The sequence below is a fragment of the Ursus arctos genome, unplaced genomic scaffold (assembly GCF_023065955.2).
Source record: "Ursus arctos isolate Adak ecotype North America unplaced genomic scaffold, UrsArc2.0 scaffold_19, whole genome shotgun sequence".
In the NCBI taxonomy this organism is placed as follows: domain Eukaryota; kingdom Metazoa; phylum Chordata; class Mammalia; order Carnivora; family Ursidae; genus Ursus; species Ursus arctos.
This window is the reverse complement of record NW_026622863.1, coordinates 43464800-43481552: the sequence shown is the minus strand read 5'-3', so window position 1 is coordinate 43481552 and position 16753 is coordinate 43464800. Positions and strand designations below refer to the sequence as shown.

The 16753-nt window shown below is 49.3% G+C and overlaps 1 protein-coding gene across 1 annotated transcript in view; it reads right to left on the bottom strand.

Moving 5' to 3' along the window:
* Positions 1-16753, bottom strand: part of SIPA1L3 (signal induced proliferation associated 1 like 3) — a 225034-nt gene that overhangs the window by 129369 nt on the left and 78912 nt on the right. Inside the window, exon 2 of the mRNA XM_057314358.1 lies at positions 8178-8245. The gene's annotated coding sequence lies outside the window, so the exon portion shown is untranslated. The remainder of the gene's footprint in view (positions 1-8177; positions 8246-16753) is intronic.

Below are 16753 nucleotides of genomic sequence, written 5' to 3'. Positions count from 1 at the left end.
TTTATTCATTTTCAGCAACTGTCCTTAAAAAAACATTAGGTTTTTATTTCTAAAGACCCAAATTTCTCTACACCCAACATAAGACTTGAACCCACAACCCGAGATCAAGAGTCGCAGGCACTATGGACTCAGCCAGCTCTATGGACTCAGCCAGCTGGGGACCCCTAGGGTTTTTGTTTGTTTGTTGTTTTAATTTTTTAAATGTAACAAAGTAAGTTAGTGGCTGGCTATACGTTAGAGATCACCAACACACAACTAAAAGGGGAATTAAAAAAACCCGACTGTCTCATATATATGACTGGGTTCCTGAGGCTTGGGGTATGGTTTCCAGTGAAAACGTAATACGTAAGTTCCAAAAGTGCCGTATCACACTTTCAGATGGGTGTGGCAATGATGGATGTTGGAAATATATATAAATGGCCTGAAAAATGACTCTCGTGAGAAGGATGCCTGTGATGAGTAGAACATTGTTTTCTGGTATGTGAGAAGATGTAAGCAACATTTACATTTCAGCTTTTTTTTAATATCATAATGATTCTAAACGTGTCACAAAATTTAAAAACTTAAACATATAAGTAGACAGCTGATTATGTCATCTATAATCCCTACACAGTTCAAGTAGGCCCCAAAACTTTTTAAAAAATCTCTTTGAGGGGCACCTGGGTGGCTCAGTCGTTAAGCGTCTGCCTTGGGCTCAGGGTGTGATCCCGGTGTTTGATCGAGCCCCGCATCAGGCTCCTCCACTGGGAGCCTGCTTCTTCCTCTCCACTCTCCCTGCTTGTGTTCCCTCTCTCACTGGCTATCCCTCTCTGTCAAATAAATAAAAATAAAATCTTAAAAAAAAAAAAACTCTTTGAAAAGACAGGGAACACATGGTTTTTGGACACGTATGGGTTTTTTAGTACAAGTATTTAAAAAAACTGGGAAGAAACACATTAGTTTGCAAATGTGATTGTCTTGGAGGATTCTGGGTACTCTGATTTCTTTCTTTCTTTTTTTTTATTTTTAAACAACATGTAAGTATTTGATAATCAGAGATGCAAACAATACAGCTTTATAAATCTGAAGCTCACCCAAGGACACGATAAAGTAGTAGCTCTCACCCTTGGCCGCACCCTGGAAACATCTGGGGAGCTTTAAAAGAAAAACATCCCACGCCTGGTCCCACCCTTGGTGATTCTAATGAACTGGTCTGGGGTGGGGCCTAGGCCTCGGGGTTTCTTAAAACTCCCCACATGACTCTAATTCGCAGCGAGGAGGAGAAGCATGGAAGCAAAAATTTTCCAATCTTTTTGTGGAACATGTTACTAAGTGTCTTTTAGAAAGTAAAAAGTTCCCATAGCCAAAGAAGCAGGGTTCTTGCCTGTACGATTTCTGAGCCTGTAAAATGCGACTGTGGACCATGACTTTTACAGGAAGAAGCCACAGCGCAGGGTGGACATCTGTATGAGTCTGTGTCTGTCTGTCTGCTCAGCATTCCTTCTTTGGAGCAGCCGTGCCATTAGCAAGCCCTGTCCACTCCACCTCCTAACCTGCCCCCCATTTTCCCTCTCCTTGCCCCACCTTGGTCCTGTTCTCCATGGTCTCCCATCTGGACAATGGCAGCAGCCTCCTCCCTGCCCTCCCACTGCCCCTACAATTCATTAGCCACAAAAGTGAGCTAGTGGAGGTCCCTGGGGCACACCGAGTTTGAAAAAGCTGCTTCCAATGGAGACCGCCCACAGTGTCCCTAGGTGCCACACTAGGACTGCGGACGGGTCTGCCTTAAAGTGAAGGCAGTGTCAGGGATGGCAGGGCTGCGTCAGAATGAACCCGGGTCCCTGATGCCTCTGTGGAGCCACCAAGTCACGGGCCCACAAGGCAGCCCAAAGAACCCCTGGACTTGGGAGTTGGGGAGCCCACCCATTCCGACAGCCTACGCTGGCACAAATGGAGTTTTCTGTTACTTGTAGCCAAAAGTATCCACGCTCTCCCCTCTGTGAAAGTACCGTATTTATGGGTCATACTCATTTTCCCGGGTAAAATCACCTTATTTCTTCATCTCGCCGGCTCTACAACAGCGGGGACATTTGTCTGTCCTGTTTACCGCTCTGTCCCTAGTACCTGAAACACTTCCTGCCAAAGAGCAGGGACCCGGTATTTGCTGAAACAATGACTGAGCTCAGTTCTTGCAACAGCTCCACAAGGTATGTGTTCCAAATGCCCAACTCCTCCCAACGTCTCCCCGTTGTCACCCTGCAGTTCCACTGGCCTTCTAGCTCCTTCGCAGAGCCAAGCTCTTCCCAGTCCAGGACTCCGCAGATGCTGTTCCCTCTAATGGGAATGCTCCCTCACATTCCACTAAGGTCTTCTCATCCCTCTGGCTTCCCCTCAAGTGTCAGTCCTTACAACAGACATCTCCTGACCCCTCAAAACACATCAGGCCTCCCTTGGATATGCCCTCATGGTCCCGCCATTGGGCCACTTAGCACAGATTCAATCACACAGCTGGTTTCCTCCCCTGAACTATGAGTTCCAGGAAGGTGGGGACCTCTATGTATTTCCAAACCCCTAGAGGGCCTGGCACACAGAAGGTGCTTAATAAATCCCACACCTGACTACTGTGGGCAGGACACTTACTGCTCACTGAATACCTTTCTAGCTCCTGCTGTGAGGCGGGCCCATTCAACACGTGCTGGGTGTGAAGGGAACTGAATGAACTGTGTCACTCTGGGCCTTGGCATCTAAGTGCTGCTATGTGACTCTCTCGTTCCCTGTCCTGCTGTAATGACCCTGGAAGCTACGTGTTCTAGGCGTGAGGCTTCAAGATGGGAGCCGCCATCGACCTGTGTCTCTGAGGTACAATATAAAGTACCCCCGACCTGACCTGCCTGGTGTCATGAGTAAGGAAATGATATCTGTTGGGTTCAACTTCAGGATTCCAGGGTCAACCTGTTCCGGCAGCAGAATCCTGCCTCTCACTAGCATTCCTGTGAATAGAGGCAGCTAGACTGCAGAAACAATCGTGACCACAGATGGGAGGTGAGGTGCAAGGCGGTGTGGCCTCTGGTTGCCAGAACTGAACCCCTGAAGGGAAGAGAGAAAAAGGGGATGGAATAACTCATCTCTGGGGGAATCGCCACTTTCAATTCCTGATGTGAGGGATGAAAGGACCCGGACCCCCCCCCCCAGACAGAGCCTGCCTGGGGGGCCCTCATCAAACACAGCTCCTTAGGGATCACGGCCGAAGTCTCAGCCCCTGGGGACGGGAGGAGGCTGCTCAGAAGCCAGCTATGGCCTGGAAAACCCGATTAGCTAGAGGAAGCTGAAGCAGCACGGCTGCAGGAAAGGGCCTGGGCTAATTCGGGCTGACAACCTTCCCGCGGAATCACCCACTGGGGCTCTGCCCTCCCGGCTCCATCCCAGAGAATAAATCACACTGTCAGGTCTAATTTGGGATTCGGCTGATGGGCTGAGCAGAGCATCCATGCGTTCTGCCCACAGAGGTCAAGGGCAGCCCACACACTAGCGGCCAGTGCTGAAAGGCCCCGGGATTAGTGAGTTGGAAAAGGACTGGGAAGCCAACAGCAGTAGGTTTCCGACACACACCAGAGAGGCTCTGCTCTGCTCCCATGAGATTGCTGGCCCAGGCCTCGGCTGTACAAGCCCCACTTCCAGAGCATGGAGCTGTTATATCCAGCTTGGGGCTGGATGCAAGATAAACACTCATATTTAGTAAATAAATTGTCATAATGGCACCAGCGACTGCTTATTATCTTACAGGCCGGAGATGAAGCTGCCCAACCCCTGACGCGCAGTAAAGGCTAATGCGTGTAAGCCATGGCCACCCACCATCACCTCCACCCCTTGTCTACCATGTAACTACTTGGTGCCAGGCACTACTCTAAGTATGAGATCCACAATCACTCCAATTCTCAAGGGTTAGGAGGCTCCTGGGTGGCACTCCCTACCCTGGGCTTAGCCGGACTCTGGAGCCTGTGCTCTTGGCAACCACGGCAAACCATTTTTGATTTCGCCATTTTTATTTCAAGAAGCCCGCCCCGAAACCCCGAGACAGGGTTTGGTGTCCCCTGAATTTCCGCAGCCCTGTGGCTTCCTGTATTAGAACTCTCATCACTCCAGGCTGTCTACCTACAGAGCTCTCCCCAAATACTCTCTCTCCAGGAGGGCATCTGGTAAGCCTAGGGCACAGCACCGGACCGGGAAGTGGGAACTGCCCCATGTTTGTGAGACGGATGGATGGTGACCCAAGTCCCAACCCCTCATTTTACAGAGGAAGGGGTGGAGATTCAGAAAGAAGAGCTGTAGGGGCAGTTTCACTGAAGAAAGGGGACATGGAGAAGGAGAAACTGCTCCTTGATGAGTCTCTTCCTCCTCTAAGGCCCAAAGCTGCTTCCAGAATGCCCATCTGACCTCTGGGCTGGCTCGGCACCTCCTCTGGAGGCCCACCGCCCGCTCTGGGGGGTCACTGCCACTGAGGGCCTGCTTCCCTCACCAGATGAGGAGCCCCACAAGTGCAGGGTCCCCCCCGCCATGAGGCAGCCTCTCCACACCACCACACTACAGGGCTGGGCACAGAGGAGGCGCGTGTTAAGTGTGTGTTGAATCGGCCAGCAGAACCCCAAGAAAGGAAACAAGGCCGGAGCCTCATTCTAGGAAGAGGAGTTAAAAGCACAGGAAGGGGAGGCCGGGAGAGGTCTTCTCAGACATCGACCTGCAAGCCAGAAAGAAGGCGTGGGGTTGGTGCTACTCACCAGGACTGGACCGGAACCAGGGAGAGGTAGTTAACGCAGCGCGGATGTGATTCACGAGAAAGCTCTGGAATGACTGAAGCATCCCCAAAGCAAAATATACAGCCCCGTTCCTCCCCAGGTGGGAGGATTTAAACCGAGGTCACAGAGGCAGCAGTCTGGGACCCCAGGACCTCTTATGAGGTAAAAAAGCCCAGTGCCAAGAGCGAAGGATTTGGAGATAGACTGCAAAGGTCCCCACCCCAGCTCCTCTACTTGGTAAGTAGCTTCATCACTCTGTGCCTCAGTTTCCAAGTCATTACTGTGGGGGAGATCACAGCAGGGACTTCACAGGGTGAGTGCAGGAGGGGAATGATCTTGTGCACACAGAGTGCTCAGGGAAGGGCTGGGTGCAGAGTCAGGACTCATTCATGTTAATGACTATTGTTTTTCTTCCCCTGTGGAGCCAGACACTGTTGGCTGGCTAACCCTACTGACATTCTCAAGTCCCTTTTCCCCTGGCTTCTTCCCCAGGAGAGGCTGAAAAGCTCAATGAAATTTCCCACCCTCCTGGGAGCAAGGGGAGGCCACCTGACACATTTCTGGTCAGTGAGATGTAAGTGGAATCTTCTGGTGGGGTTTTGGGGGGGAAATCCTCAAGCAGTTCATGACTGGAAAACACTTGCTGCTGGGGTTAACCTTCCCCTCCTCGGCCTGGCTGGAGCCACAGCAGCAACCTTGCGACCTTGAGGGGAAGGCCGAGTAAATCCAAGAAGCTCCAGGCCGGACACCATGCAGCCTCTGAACTAACCTCCCGGCCAAGTACCTCTGGATTCATTGTTACGGGAGAGAAATCAATCCTCATTTGTTTAAACCGCCGTGGGCTGGGTTTTCTGTTCTTGCAGCTAAAAGCATTCCTGGCTGATGCACCCACCGTAACACAAATGGCTCAGGACACAAGTCCACAGTAATAGTTTGCCATCCTCCCGTTTGGGTCCCTGGGCGAGAACCTCTGCCCTAGAGGGGAAAGTGTGGGAAACTGGGCTTGATTAGTGCTTATGAAGCCTCCGAGGCCATATTCTGCTCTTCCTTTTCAGCTGCATCTAGTCCCATCTGGGCAATTATTCACTTACTACGTTCTTTAAGCTACTTCATTTTCATTTTTAAAATTTCATTTTTAAGTAATCTCTGTACCCAGCGTGGGGCTCGACCTCATGACCCCGAGATCAAGAAATGCACAACTCTCCCGATTGAGCCAGCCAGGCGACCTGGTAAACCAATTCATTTTTAAACTTAAATATACATTTAAAATGGAAACTGTGGTACTACCAAAATGAAAAGCTGGCATCGTTGCTGCAAAAATAACTTAATAACTAGTAACAAATACAATGTAAACAAAATATGTTCATCTACAAATCACTGCGAATTATCTGATGTAGCATAATTTGGGTTCATTGGACTAGCAAGAATTCTTCATTTTTGCCTTCTATCGGGGGAAAGAAAAGATCTGGCAATGCTCGGCATTTTCACAGGGGAACAGAGGGCAAGAGCTAAGTAGGGGCTGCCCCTCGGAGAGGGGACACGTTGTCTTATTTGCCAGGACTCCCGAAACCCCGTTCCCAAGTGAAATAATTGGTTTAGATCTCCCTCTGGCCGGTGGAAGAATTAGGTTGGGCACCTGCCTTACTACGTCCATTCGGGGCCTCCTCAGAGAGGCCTTCCCGGATTACCTGGCCTAAAATCGCCCCTGTTCCTCCCAGGCAGCCTGCTTCCTGCTTTACTCATCACTGTAGTTCTTAACCCCACCCGACTTCTCCTCCGTTCACTTGTTTGCCTGTCTGTTGTTTTATTCTCCAGGAGAAAGTTGGTTCCTGTAGGGAAAGGATTCTCTTTTGTTCATTCTTGGAGGCCCCAGGGCCTAGAACATCACAGTCGGGGTTTAAATGCATATTTCTTGTTATGGTCAGGCAACACAGGGAAGACTGAGGAACCATTACAGCCTGGAGGATATGAAGGAGACAGAGCAGCCACACACGGTGTGGCATCCTGAGGAGGATCCTGGCATAGAGGAGGGTCGTCGGTGGAAAAGAAGCAAAACATGACTAAACCCTGTGATTGAGTTCATCATACCAGTGCTCGTTTCCTGGTTCTGGTAATCGTGCCAAGGTGCATAAGACGGTAACGTGAGGGGACGCTGGGTGAAGGGTCAATATGTGATCTTTCCGTATGCTTCCTGTAACTTTTTTAAAATCTAAAATTCCTTCAAAATAAAAAAGTTTTGTTCTTCTAAAGACTCTATTTATTTATTTGAGAGAGAGAGGGAGAAGCAGACTCCCCACTGAGCAGAGAGTAGACTCAGGGCTCGATCCCAGGACCCTGAGATGATGACCTGAGCCGAAGGCAGACACTTAACTGACCGAGCCACCCAGGCACCCCAAAATAAAAAAGTTAATAAAGAATTGTGCTAAGAAGCATTCTTTGATGGAAATGTGGCCCCTTGAGACTGTCCCACAAACACACTCCAGGTACGTGGGCAGAGCCTTACGCCAGGATGAAGGAATATGAAGAGACCCAACAAACAGGCAAGGGAGAAGTACCTGCCCAGATTTGCTCAGTTCCCAAAGTTTGACTCCCTGGTCCCTGCAACTGAGCCAACAACACTACCTGTGTGCAGAGTCTGGATGCTAAAATCTTCTGGTCTCCACTTTCCATACTGGGAGGGTCATTTGGTGCTTCGACGATCAAACGATACCCTCACTCCCACTGCTCCCAAGCACCCTGACTGCATCCTGCCAATAAAGGTTGGTGTCCCCTTTTATGAATGCCCCACTACCAACTGCAACACCACTTAGTCTACGCCAAAGGAACAAAGAGGATGTTCACTAGCAAAACCCCCAGAAACCTAATTATAATATGCTCGAGATCTTTCCATCACGGGTATTTGGCAGATACACAGCTGAATGCATTTGCTTAAACCCAAAGACTGGATACCGAAGAGGGAATTTTATTCTATGTAAATTTTAAAAAGTAAATGGAGTTAAAATTGAAATTAAAACTGAATTTAAAAAAAAGTGTGATATACCAACGGATGCTATGAACAAAGATCTCCAAGCTCCCCCGTTGCTGGGGACAGTGGGAAACGTGCTGTGGAGGCTCCCACACAGAGCATGGCCTCTTCCCTCTTCGTACTGCAAAGCATGTAAGTGTGTCTCTGCACAAGGAGGGCTGTTCATGTGCGGGAAGAGATTTGGCAGGACACCCCCGCCCCGCAACTGCTGATGTCATTATCTCCGAGGGGAGGACATCAGGCTTGCCGGTGACGTGCAGGACAGTGAAGGAGACTTCCATTTTCCCCTTGATACTTTTTCAAGTAGTTTTTAAAAATAACAGAGGCCTATGTGTCCTAGCTGCACAATTTAAGCAAACAAAGAGCCACACTCTACTCACCCTCCGTATGTTCCGGACACTAGTGCTGCTTGAGGGTCCCAGGAGAGCCGATGTCAAAGACTGTGCATCTATGGAGAAGAACAACGCAAGGTTATGTCTTTGGCCAACCTGAGCCTTCCTGCTCCAATTTGTCAGTCACAAATTCATTCCCTCAACAAATACTTATTGAATACCTGCTCTGTGCTAGGCACCAAGGGTATACCAGTGAGTAAATATACATTAAAATGGAATGTCAGAGAGTAGACATTCCAGGAGGGGAAAAGGCAATAAACAAATAATGTGGAGTCAGGGAATGGTGAGTGTCTTGAAGGAAACGAAGCAGGGTGAACAGAATGATGGGCCTGCTGCTTCCCATACTGTCAGAGAAGGCCTGAGGAGAGGGCAGACACTTCAGTGCAGGAGGACCACAAACTGTGTGACTATTGGGGCAAGAGCCTTCCAGGCCATGGGAATGAATGGCCAGTGCCAAGGACCTGAGGCATACTATGTGTATGGAGCATCTTAGGAGTAGCGGGAGGCCTGTGTGCCTGGCGCAGGGTGAGTGAGGGGACAAGTGGAGGGAGGTGAGGGCAGGGAGGTGACAGGGGCAGATGGAAGGCCATTATGAGGATATTTCCTTCAGACAACTGTGAGCAGAGGAGTGGCGAGAAATAGCACTCGTCCTGACTTGTAACTTTATATTATTAATTTATGTTTTAAAATATTTAGTATGATTGTTCATATGTGAATGGATAGTTCATGAAAACTTTATATTATTAATTTATGTTTTTGAATATTTAGTAGGGTTGTTCATATTTGAATGGATATTTTATGGATGAATGAATGTCTCCAGGCTGAGCAGCCATTGTCCATATTGTTCACCCTCACATTTCAGTTTAGGCCAGGTACTTACTTACGAAGGCAGGAAGATGAGATCTGAGGGGATAATCTAGAACCTTCCTATAAGGTTCTAGGTTAGGCCATTAAATTAATGACTCTCACACCCTACGTGCCAGGCTCTGCCCTAGCAGACACATACTGATTCATTTCACTCTCTCAACAACCCTACAAAATAGACACTACGATTTCATCCATGGTGCGGAGGAGGGAACTGAGGCACAGAGGGGGTAAAGAACCCATTGGCTGAGGCTGCCCAGCCAGTCAGAAGTATATTATAGCTGGATGAACCCAGGCAGCGTGGCTTCAAGGCCCACTCCTGACCACTTGGCTAGGCCAACGGTCATGGCGGTCAACGAAGAGAGAGCTAACTACAGGCTGGAAATGCCTCCCAGCTCCACCTCCCCAATACCACAATGTCTGAATGCTACCCAAACACCAAGGCCGAGCTCAAACTCCAGCCAGCTCCTCAAGGAAGCGTCCAGGAAGGAAACTAGCAAGCAGCCAGCCAACTTCCCAGAATCTAGGAATCAGGTTATCTTCAATAATCTTGCCCCCAGAGGGTCCAGGAGAAGCCAAAAGGGCTTCTTAGCCTTTTTCATGCCACAGAGCCCTGTTGGCAGCCTGCTAGAGTGTGGACTCCTCCTCAGAATCATGTTTTTAAGTGTACAAAATACAATACACAAGGTTATAAAGGAACCCAATTATACTCAGATATCAAAGGATCTGTTAAAAAAAAAAAAAACCCTAAAAAAACCTAACCTGAGATACAGTAATATTCATGCTTCTTTATAAATGCTTTAAATTACGAGATCCTAGCGGTGGGTCCAATAACTAGAGTAATTTAGAAACAGATGAGTGTAAATGATATTTTGCAATATCTGCAACAATTGTAATGTGATATGGAAATATTTTTACTGTCTCGTGGTGACAAAGTCATAGTCACTGCCAGTACAATGTGGCTTGTGGCCCTCACTGGCAAGGAAGGGAATGCTAAATTTCAGAAGGTAGAGGAGATAAAGATGTAACCCCCCTCCCCACCCCGGTCAACCTCACGGTCCTCTGAATTTCGTCCTTGGATGAAGGGTCCACAGACCTGAGATTAGGAATCCCGAAGCCAGACGCCAGACAGGGTGAAGGTAGAGCATCAGGCTCCCCGGGAAGGTAAATGGTGAGCGCGGGGGCAGATTCAGACCCTTGTGACTCATATGGGAAGGGGTCCTGAGAACTGGCAGTTTGGGCCCACCCTGCATTCGTCTCGCTTTCTCAGTCCCCTGAACCTTACCTTTCCCCCTCAGCACCTGGAATTCCTGTGGGAATGCCCCCCACCTCCACCATGAGTTGGCAGGGAAGGGGAAGGGCTGGTCATACGATCCAGGCCAGGCCAATAAAGCCACTGAACCTCCTCTTCCCTGCTCCTGGCCTCAGAGATGGCTCGGGTAGCCCTAGCATTGAAGCCAAGGTGATTAGATTCAATAAACAGCAGCCTCAGGATGTGTCTGGGGACTACAGGGAAAAGAGATGGTTTCTTTCTCCAGGGGCGCTGCTTAGCCGGCTGGATATATACATGGAGCTGCCTCACAGCCTAACTGAACACAGGGGATACACAGCCAGGAAGCAGAAGGAAACGGGGCTCTGGCCACTGCCTGTGAGGCTCTGGATCTAGCCACACCTGAAGCCATTCAGTACAGAACGTCCCAGGCCTTGAGTTCAAACACTTCCTTTGATACTTAAGCAGGCTGACCTGAATTTCCATTTGTCCACAAAACCAAATGACTCGATTAACACAGAAGGGCAGAGCTGAGTGCAGTTCTCGACAATTCCCCTAGCTCACTACCAAGCCATTTAGAAAAGCACAAAATAAAATCAGATACAGTTACTATACATAGAAACACCAAACAGAAAAACACATATTCTTTAAAAGCTCAGAAATGGTCTCTTGGGTAGTTGCTTTCCCTACGCTGGTCTATGAAGCCCTGACAATCGTGGTTTTTAAGATGCTTCGCAGGGCAGGAGAGAATCAGAAGCACCCTGAACATTTTCCTTTATCACCAGACTTCCCATTAAAAAAAAAAAAATTCCTGGGATGATCGGGAAACCCCTGCAATAAAGCTCCTGTAAAATTTTAATAGCTGCCTTTTAAATGACAGTGGAAATTGCTTTTCTGCCACTTTCATTCTCCCCCTTCATTTCTCTAGAGTGAGGTATGTGGCTCTTTAAAGGCACAATGGCAGTGACGTGTTGCCGTGGGAGCTGTCATGTCCATCAGTACGGGGTCCCTCATCCATGGGAGGGGCTGCAGCAGAGGGGAGGATGATGAGGGGTTGGGGCAACGGCAGCAAAAGTGGGCTACAGGGCCAGCAATTCAGCCAGGACCCCAGAGCTCCCAGAGCCCCTCCTCACACCACCTGGGGAAGAAGGATGGCCTTGCAGTTGCCTCAACAATCCCAGCACACCTGCCAGAGCCACAGCCCAGCTGGCCCACCTGTCTGTCACACAGGCTACGCTCACAGGGCCACGCATCTCGTCTCCCAGAGTTTACACCAAGAAACAGAATTCCAAATGACAGCACCTGTGGGTGAGAGGGTATCCTGGCCTGAGTCCCAGCCTGACTGGTTCTTCGCCTCGGCCACAGTGATTGGCTCTGGGAGAGACACAAGGTCCAAGCAGGGCCAATCAGTGCAGGCCCTGGAAAGAGTGCTGGAGGTACTGGGGGGAGGGCATGGGATGGAAGGCGGTCTGCTGAGGGCTCTCTGCCACCTGGGAGGTGGGGGGCACCGGAGAATGAAGTCAATGCTGAGAGAGGCAGAGCCCGGAAGTGGAGAAGGGTGCGTTCCTGACAACACCTGAGTGACTGACTCCAGTGGGGCAGCCCTGGGACTTTCGGGTCCCAAAGCCATTAACTTCCCTTTGCAGCTTCAGCCAGTTTGAGCTGGAAGATTCTGTCATTTACAACAGAAATAACTGACTGACGGAACCGGAAGGGAACCTCAGAAATCAATAGCGCATTCCTTGTGCTTTGGTGAATGCGATCCTTTCTAAGCTGACAAAACAAAACTATGTCATGTCTCTCCAGAAAAGAAAACAAAACAAAACAAAAACACAAAACACTATGTTTCAAAAATGTCAAAGGCCTCTCTGAAGCCCCTGTCCACAGGAACTGGGAGAAGAACATTCTGATATAGTCTGAACTGTCCACTTGATGGATAAGGAAACTGAGGTTCAGAAAGCTCACGTGACTTGTTTGGGGCACAGGGCTAGCTGGAGGCAGAGCCAGGCCCTTCCAGAGCCCCCAGGAGGTACAGTCCTCGGGCAGACACTGCAGAGGGAAGGAGAGGCAGTGGGTGAGGCTGCAGGCCCCCACACCCCCATTTACCAACAGCAGCTCCACTTTTTTCTGCTTTAAAAATTGGGCTTTCAGGGAAGTATCTGACCGAAGTTCTGCCACTCCACAGTAACACAGAGAAAACCAGTCTCCTGTGACATTTCAAAGTACTTACGTGGTACTGACCTTGGTTTTGATCCTCACTGAAATCTTCCGAAGCAGGCATTACATCCGCTTACATCTCTCCATCCCCCTTTGCTCGGCCCTCCCCGAAGACCACGTGAAGAAGCGGTCGCTAATCGGACGGGTCAGAGATTCTGGCTGTTGGTACCTGCTCTTCTGGGGGGTGGGATTACTAGCCCCAAAGGCTAGCACCATGCCCACACGCTCTTTTCTCTCCCTGCACCCAGAGATGGCAGCTTTCTCTCGCGCTTTCTGTCTTGGAGCAGGACACACAACCCTGGGCAATGTTCATCCAACCTCTAAGAGGGCCTGGCCACACGCACGCCCTCTCCTGACCAAGCGCTGATGGGGGCAGCCAGACCTTTCTCCTCTGTGCAGCTCATCGTGTAAGTGGCTCACAGGGGAACCTGGCTCGCTGGGGCCATTTGCTACAAGTTGCCTTCTCCTTTCTAGACTTCATCAGAGATTCACATTGTGGCATCAGGGACCGACCCACCTATTAATAAAGTGGTTCAATCATGCTTCATTTAGAGAAGATTCCCATTATACCCATCCTCACTCCATCTTTGAAAGAGTGATTTAGGAAAATATCTGTTCATTCAACGGCTTCTACCCACCTGCCAACAAAGAAAAGCTGCTATGTGCAAAGACTTCTGCCTTGGGAAAATCTAGGTCCTCAACTGCTATACTGTATGGCAGCCGCTGAGATCATCTTGCAATTAATCATGTTTTCTCTTATGACCTATATTCTATTAATAACACACTAACGACTTAGCGCTAGTTCTTTCGTTGATTGATTCAGTCCGCAGATAATGCCTGAGGCTGGGGCACTGACTTGGAGGGTCTTATGTCCTTGTTTCCTGTCCCTCCTTCCCCTACCCCGCCCCCGCCACTGAAGGGAAACATCAGGATACAGGACATCACTGTGTCAGGGGGCCCTGTGGCTGTCCTGCCTCCAGCCTTGCCCAAGCGACTCCGTGGAAGAGCGACATAAGACAGACCTCTGCAGAGAAACTGCTGAGGGAAAGCAGCTTCGTGTGACCATTTCATGCACAGCAGCCTGGCCAGAATGTCAGGCTCTGCCACCACCAAACGTACTGAAGCCACAGACTAAGGGGAACTCTCTGTCACTGCAGGTGGGAGCATACATAGGAAGAGACAATTTGAGAGAGCGGTTGGCAATTTCTTGTAAAGAGGAAGAGACCGTAACCTCAGTGACACACTTCACTTCCCCACTGGCTGGGGTCTGGGATTCCCTGCCGAGTTCCCAGACCCACTGTGGCCTTGCAAATTCTCACTCTGGCCTGAAACACGAGGTTTTTGCTTTGATTTGATGACATGCCAGGCGCTGTGTTCAGTTAACTATCAACCCATTTAACCCTTGTAACAGCCCTGAAAGTGGGTCTAGTAGCATCCCCATTTTAACCAAGCAGCGAACTGAGGCACAGAGAGGTAACTTGCCCAAGATCCTATAGCAAGTGGATGGCACAAATCCACCAGGATTTGAACCCAGTAGGTCTGGCTCCAGAACCACCCACAAAGCCAGTTCCCAAACACTGCAGTTCAGAGTACGGGCTCCGCCTCGAAAGCCAGCGGATTCCACATCCAGACAGCCATTTCAGATGGATCAAAGACCAACTGCAAAAGGAAAAATCTAAGTGTGTCTAGAAGATAACACAGGAGCATATCTTCATGTGGGTGGAGGTGAATCCCCTTCAGCGGTTCGAGGAGAGTGTGTGTTCTCCTCATAGAAAGGGTCAGACTCATTCCCACAGTCCTTTGTCCCCTCCCCTGTCTGCCTTGTTCCAGCTTGTAATGTGGAGGTGACACTTGGATTTGAGAGAGTCCCATTTGTCCCCAGAACACCAGTCTCCCAACACAGAAGGACTGAACTCTCTGGATGCCCCAGCCCCCCAGGGAAGGTGGGTTCAGCAGCCAGACCAGTGCTGGTGTTCACTGCCGTCTGCCAAGCCATTGAACCACATGTCATTTGACACATCTTTCATATTGAAACGACAACTCTCCTTTAGACCACTACTTGCAGCCGCATGCACGCCTAACTAAAACTTTACCTTGCCACAGCTGGGCTCTGGCAGCCCCATGCAGTGCCATCCCCCTGGAGAGAGTGAATAGCCACTAACATGGATCTGAAGGTGTCTCCAAAAGGACTTGGCTCAGGGATAAACTTTGGGAATCAGAGATTTCCACTAAGCATGACTGATCACAGGCATCAAGAGAGAACGTGGTGTCTGAACTAATTCTCACGGGACCTGAATTTCGAACAGTTTTCTTTCTCCCTATGGACGTCTAAGAGCCGTCAGGGAGACTGTGATTCTAGGGGCCAAGCCCAGCGCACTGGCACAATGACACTGTGCTCTGCTGGCCCCAGGCTCACAGGCTGGGGAAATCCTGCATAGCTTGTGGATCCTTTTTCCTCCTGTCACCAGCCGTTTGCTGGATGTGCCAACAGTTAAGCCCCTTCCTGCACTCCATAAAAACAGCCTGTCAATGTGGCTGACTGCTGGGTGCTTTTCCACAAAGCGCTCCCCAGATCTCAGCTAATCAGATGGAAGATAGAACAGTGGTCACTCTACCAAAATAGGTCAGGCTTTATTTGTTAATCCTCTTGTTCATAATATACTGAAAGGGAAGAGTGAAAAAAACATTAGCAGCGAGAACACGTAGGGTTGTTACTCAACCTATCTGTGCCTCAGTTTGCTCACCTATAAAATGGGGATAATAATAGGGGTGTTGTGAGCACTACGAAAATTACTCCATGAAAAAATATTTAGAGCAGAACCTATCATGTCGTGAGTGTTCAATAAAGGTGAGCTAACATTACATTACCTTACTGCTGGTGACATGGCGAATATTTTACACTGAAGGCCCATGAAAAGCTTCAAAACCCTCCTCTCTGCAAAGAAAGGCACTGTTCTCCAGGGCTCAGGGTCCTGTGGGTAGGAAATGGACCTACTGGGTACTGGCTGCCCACCCAGCAGCCATTCTTCCCTTTCTTCTCCAGGTACTCGGTTAATACTACATCTCCCGACCTGCCCTGCAGCTAGGGGCGGCCAATAAGAGGTGGGACTTGCAGGAAAATTCCTCACTAGAGACCTGGAGCTGGACTACACTTTTGTGCCCATTCCCCCACCCCAATTCCCACCTGGATTCAACTCACTGGTTTGACTCCAGGGGTCCTACTAGACCGTGATGCCACCTTATGGATGAAGGCCATCTGCTGGGGATGGTGAAGCAGAAAGATAGAAGGATCCCATGGAGTTGCCACACCAGCCCCGGGCTGCCAAACTCTGGACATTTTACATATGAGAGAAACCATCTTCCATGGATTTTATACTGGTGTCCTTTCTAGTCTCTGCAACTGGCAGCCAAGTGTACTTTCAAATGATACTCTGGCCTTATGCAGCAGATGGCCAGTGGGACAGCCTTCTACACCAGAGAAATCCCTCTAGAAACCTGCCACCATGTAACATGCCCTCAGGCTTTAGAGGACCCTTGATCTCTCCTCAACACCAGGCAGAAAGCTAGATGCAGAATTTCCCACACAACAGGGTTACCACCATTTTGCCTTACGAGGAGGTAAAATAAGAACTATGGAACATCTACTGAGTCATTCATTCAGCAATTATTAAGCACTACTGTACGCTGGACACTGTGCATGGTAGGGTGCTGGATACGGTAGATAAAGGCAGGCACAGTTCCTGTCCTTACAGGTCTTACAGTCTAGAACGGGGGACAGAAAATAAACAGGCACACAAATACATTTTTGAGCGCAAATGGTGAGAAGTACCATTCAGGAAACCCAGGTGGATTTTAGCTCAGAGCTAAAGAGAAAGGAGAAGGAAGCCATTTGAAAAGTGGAAGTAAAAATACCCCAGGATGTCCATCAACCGAAGAATGGATAAACAAAATGTGGCACATCCACCCAATGGAATAATATTCCACCATAAAAAGAATGAAGTACTGATTCATGCACGACGTGAATGAACACTGAAAACATCATGCTGAGTGAAAGAAGCCAGTTACAAAAGACTACGTATTGTAGGATTCCATTTACATGAACTGTCCAGAAGAGGCAAATCCGTAGACACAGAAAGCAGATTAGTGGTTGCCAGGGGCTGGGAGGAGGGGGAGGTGAGGTGGGGGGGGGGTGACTGCTGATGAGTACAGTTTT